This window comes from Oryzias melastigma, linkage group LG17 (genome assembly GCF_002922805.2).
Source record: "Oryzias melastigma strain HK-1 linkage group LG17, ASM292280v2, whole genome shotgun sequence".
Lineage (NCBI taxonomy): Eukaryota > Metazoa > Chordata > Actinopteri > Beloniformes > Adrianichthyidae > Oryzias > Oryzias melastigma.
In genome coordinates this window covers 878,855-884,854 of record NC_050528.1, presented here as the reverse complement: position 1 = coordinate 884,854, position 6,000 = coordinate 878,855, and positions in this window count along the sequence as shown.

Here is a 6,000-nt window from a genome sequence, read left to right as displayed (position 1 = left end):
ATCCATCATCCATCCATCCATCCATCATCCATCATCCATCATCCATCCATCCATCATCCATCATCCATCCATCATCCATTCATCCATCATCCATCAACCATCCATCCATCCATCCATCCATCATCCATCCGTCCATCAAATTTCTTTCAAAGCCACGGTGTTGCTGGAGCCTATCCCAGATGCCGTTGGGTACCTGGCAACAATTCAGAAACACCACTGCAAACCTCTGCCGCGTGTTTTTGGACCGTAGGAGGAAACCGGAGAAAACTCCCGCATGAACCTGGAGAACATGCAGACTCCACTCTGAAAGGACAGGGCTGGGATTTGAACCAAAACCTTCTCACTGTGAGGCAAGAGTGCTAACCACTGCACCACAGTGCAGCCTTAAAAACTATTGATCGTCTAAGATAAACAGAAGGAACAACCCTCAGCTGGACGCTCTGGACACTGACGATGATGTTTAACCGGATCCATCTCACTCAGTGACCTCCAGCCTATCAGACGCTGATGAAGGTCTGGAGAATGTTTTAAAGAGTCGATCCCAGGTGGACGGACAGGTTCTGAACTGTTCCTGGCTGCTGTGGATCTGCTGTAGGTTCAGAGGAAGCAGAACAGAACCGTCTGGTCCAGAAACTTTAGAGTCTCTAAATAAGGATCTTCTGCTTTACCACAAAGGTCGGGTTTGATCATCTCTTCAGGTCCGTAGGAGCTCATCCTGTTCCTGCAAACTGCAGCCAGGTGTGCTGAAAGGCTGGGAGCACAGGTATCGTTTTTCTCTTTTCATGTTTTTCTTCTTTCTGCCGTCACGGTTTGCTTCAGCCTCAGGACACGGGCTCGGGTTTCAGGAGGAACGGTGGTTCTCCAGAACCGACGCCAGTGGACAGCGGCTCGTCCTCCAGAACAGCTTCACATCCAACCCGACCAGAGCCGGTCCGGTTGGATGCTGGTGGAAGTGTCCGAGCTGAGGCCGCAGCCTCACCTGTGCAGGAGGGGAACTCTGCAGACCTCCTCCCACCTCCTCGGTGTCTGAGCGCGGTTACCTGAGCGGGGAATGACCTGTCAGGATTCAGCCTGGGAGAAAGAAAAGGTGCTGCTGCTTTTGTCCTCCCGCCTGCGCCTCCTCCTGTGGAGAACAAGGAGCCTGAAGGAGGAAACATCTGCGATGCTCTCCTGATATGGAGAGAAATCTTTTCTAATCCACTGAAGGAAGTTTTTACTTCTATGAGCAAAGATCAGAAAAGAAACATTTCTGATTCAAATCTCGTCTTACCTGCAGGAGCAGCAGGAGGACGGCGGCTGCCTCCAGAGTCCCCGCTCCTCCTCTGCTTCGCCTCCTTGCTTCAGTGAAGCAGCGCTGCTCTCTGCTCACTGAGAGGCGTGAGAGAGAGGAGGCTCAAACGAGGAGGAGGAGGATGGGACAGGTGTGGAATGTACTAACGGCGCTGCTGGAGTGCTCTTCTGGCATATTTTCCCCGCTGCGATGCGTCACCCGTGTTATTGTGAACGTGAGAGAATCGCAGGGCTTTTCTGGGGCGGGCGGGGGGGCATTAAGTGAAACTGGAGCTTCAGAGGAAACGCTGCGCTTTGTTCTCCGCTTTGAAACCGCTCCGGAGGAGAACCGGATCTTCTGATCCGAACTCCAACGTGGCTCAGATTTATGAAAACATCAAAGTCATTTCAGAGAAAAGTTCAGTCACTCAGAAATCTGTGCAGAACAACTTTGTTTGGAGAAAAACGGAAACCTTTCTGTCTGCTGTTCATCTGTGCTGCTGAAGATTCAGAAGTTTCCTTTTATGATTTGATTCAAAACACCGGAGAACTTAAAACATGAGTAAAAGTCAAGGCCCGGGGGCCGGATCCGGCCCTCCGGGTCATTCTAGCAAACCCTCCAGATCATTTTATTTTATTTTTATGGAGAAATATTGAAAGTTATTTAAGGTTTAAGTTGATTTATTCTGGAATAATATTCCTGCATTTTTATTATTCATAATTATGTTCAAAAGTTACAGTTTTAAAGTTTTAAAAATTAGCATTCTGCAGCTTTTTGGACTAGTTTTGCATTTATGAAGATTTTTCAGGCTATTTTGGGGTTTAGCTAATATTTCAGCTACATGCTAGCTGTTTTAGCTAACCTAGTTTTTTTTTATAGTTTTATTTGGCTAATTTGGCATTTAGCTAGTATTTTAGCTGGCGATCAGCTTCAGACCAAATTCAGCTTCCAGCATTCACACTAGCATCATCACAGGTAATACTATATATCTAGTTCATAATTATGTTAAAATGTCACGTTTTAAAGTTTTAAAAATGTAGTTTTAGCGTGTTTTATCCTGTTCGGCCCGTGATCTAAGGTGTGTTTTGGATTATGGGTGATTGACTTTGACCCTCCTGTTCTAAAGGGTCAAACTTGAGAACTTATAATTTTAGTAGTTATTTTCTTCTTGTATTTATGAACACACAAATGATCAAAGTGCAGCAGAAAAGGATCTCCAGGGTGACATTCTTGTCATGAGTGAAAGCTCAGAAACTGATTGTGTTTTTGAAGGAAACAGGAGTTCAGGTTCAGAGATTCCTCTGCGTCTCTTTGCTCCCCACCTGTGAACTTCATGAACATTTGGTGGATCTCTGCTGGAAACCAAGCCGAGGAATGCGAAGGCTCTCTCTCCATCCATGTGTCAGTCAACATGCCCCCCCCGCTGTAACCTGATAGGCTGAGCCCCCACACATGCTTGGAGCAGGTCGGCGGTGCAGTGATGGAGAAAAGCGGCGAGGCCGTCTTCAGGAGTACTTCCTCCTAATGCGGCGCTCCATTTAACCTGCAGAGCTGTGAAACCAAAGATCACAGGCGGGGTCACCGGCAGGTCCCCCTCTGATGGAGCCGCCGTTCACCGCTCTGTTTTCCTCACATGACTCAGATTTGGTCAAAACTCTTTTCTGAATTTACTGTTAAAAACGTGTTATTTTCCGCTGATGGAGAAGACTGTCAGCCGAGTCTGTTCAGCTCCAGCGGTCGTCGTTTTTGTTGTGGACTTTCCTGAAGCTCAGAGAGACGAGGAGGCTCTCAAGTGAAACCAGACCCGGATGGCGTGATGGACGGCGCACGGCGGGGATGTGGGTGCATTAGCCCGCGCTAATGGCCCAGCTGGCTCAGGAGAGCCTGTGTGTCCATTATGTGCCGCCACGGCTGCAGGAGTTAAGGGCTTTGGACCGACTCAACCTCCATCATAATCTGTAACACTGGAGGCTGTTTACCGGCATGCTACAGCTTCATCCCCCTTTACATCTGACATTTAAACCCTGATTTTTATAGATAATAGACACAACAATGTAAATAAAAAAGTTAAAATTAGCTTCTAATATGAATGACAGAGAAACAGATCAGGTTTCATCCTTAAAAAAACGGCAGCAGAATCTCTGACAGGATCTCCTGTGAGCAGAAACGTTCATCATGCAGAAACATCTGAAGGTTTTGGTTTACATCAGTATGAATGTGTCTTTGAACTCATCACACTGAAGTGGAAGGATTTGATCCACAGAACCATCATCTCTCAGGAGAACTGCAGGCACCATCTTGGCAGTGTGACATCACGCTCCAAAGGCCCACTTCCTGTCTCTGTGTCAAACTTCCTGTGGGGATTCCATATCTCAGGTTCAGGCAGAGGCCTGTGCTACGAAAAAGTGCTGACCTCTTTTCCATTGTTCCAACCCGTTTCCATAGCAACCCTCACAATGCAGTGAGCTTATCGAAGCAGGTCGGTCAGACACAAGAAAACTCTCACACCGATATCTGCGTTCGTGGAAACAAACATCACAAGTTTAGGCACGCCTGAAGCCCCATGCACTGTTACCATGGCAACGGCCAACAACAACCTCCCTTTGACTGTGTCAATAAAGCTTCTTCAACACCTGTAAGAGAGGAAAAAAAAGTCTGAAGTTCACCTGTCAAACGGGTGGGGGTGCAGGCAGTGAATGGGGGGGGGGCATTCTGATTAAATGATGTTGTCTTTCTAACAGCACAGCAGAGGGCAGCAAAGCGTCTGATGATGATGATGGCAGTGAACCATGAAGAGTCACAGAACAATTAAAGGAGATTTTGAGGTTTAGACTGAAATAAATTATTGTGAGTTATGATACCGTCCCGCCCCTTTAGGCCTTCATCGTCATCATCTTTTTACCTAAGCACCACCAGGGGCAGAAGATTCATTTGTTATGCCCAAAATGTTGTCATTCATCTGATGTAAGGAACAAAGATTGTTTATACATTTTTAGATCACAGTTCAAAACTCAGAAAAAAAATTAATCTGTTGTTTTTCATCTTTGGATGTTATGAAAGGCACTTTTTAATGAATTATTATCAAACTGAAATTACAATGTTCTCCATGATGATGAACAAAATAGAACTATTTCTATATGTATTTCTTTATTTACATATGTGAGAATCAGGGAAAACAAAATGCCAAAACTGTCAGCAATGTTCCTCACATCAGCATGGATCTGTGGGAAGATGTGTAACTGCTGAAACATCCTCCTCTTATGTGGATTCATTTTCATCCTTTGCTGCACCGATACGGACAGACCTGCTGGAGTGAACGTGTGACGTAATGAATGTAGTGGATCACGAGATCTGAGCACTCAAGGGAATGACGTCTGCAGGAGCTGAAGGACTGCGGAGGATGTGCTGGAGAGGGAGCTGTTGTTAATCAAAGGTGGAGGTAATAAACGCCCGAAAAGGACTGGAGGCTGCAAAACGTATGGAGAGTTGAAATGAAGGACGGAGAGCCGAGGATATCCAGAGACCGAGGACATCCAGAGACAGAGGACATCCAGAGACCGAGGACATCCAGAGACCGAAGACATCCAGAGACCGAGGATATCCAGAGACCGAAGACATCCAGAGACCGAGGACATCCAGAGACCGAGGACATCCAGAGACCGAGGACATCCAGAGACCGAGGACATCCAGAGACCGAGGACATCCAGAGACCGAGGACATCCAGAGACCGAGGACATCCAGAGACCGAGGACATCCAGAGACCGAGGACATCCAGAGACCGAGGACATCCAGAGACCGAGGACATCCAGAGACCGAGGACATCCAGAGACCGAGGACATCCAGAGACCGAGGACATCCAGAGACCGAGGACATCCAGAGACCGAGGACATCCAGAGACCGAGGACATCCAGAGACCGAGGACATCCAGAGACCGAGGACATCCAGAGACCGAGGACATCCAGAGACCGAGGACATCCAGAGACCGAGGACATCCAGAGACCGAGGACATCCAGAGACCGAGGACATCCAGAGACCGAGGACATCCAGAGACCGAGGACATCCAGAGACCGAGGACATCCAGAGACCGAGGACATCCAGAGACCGAGGACATCCAGAGACCGAGGACATCCAGAGACCGAGGACATCCAGAGACCGAGGACATCCAGAGACCGAGGACATCCAGAGACCGAGGACATCCAGAGACCGAGGACATCCAGAGACCGAGGACATCCAGAGACCGAGGACATCCAGAGACCGAGGACATCCAGAGACCGAGGACATCCAGAGACCGAGGACATCCAGAGACCGAGGACATCCAGAGACCGAAGACATCCAGAGACCGAGGATATCCAGAGACCGAAGACATCCAGAGACCGAGGACATCCAGAGACCGAGGACATCCAGAGACCGAGGACATCCAGAGACCGAAGACATCCAGAGACCGACAACATCTGGACACCGACGTCATTCAGAGACCGACACATCTGGAAAGCTATGACATCCTGAAAATGACAACATCCAGAGACCTACAACACACAGAGACTGAGTACATTCAGAGACCTATGACATCCAGAGATCAAGAACCTTCAGAAATCAACATCACCCTGAGATTGACAACATCCGGAAACCCATGGACCAGCTCTACACCCTCTTCAGGGTGCTGGGGGGTTTGTGGAAGTTGGCTCATCCAACCCATATGACGTCCAGAGACCGACGACATCCAGAGACCA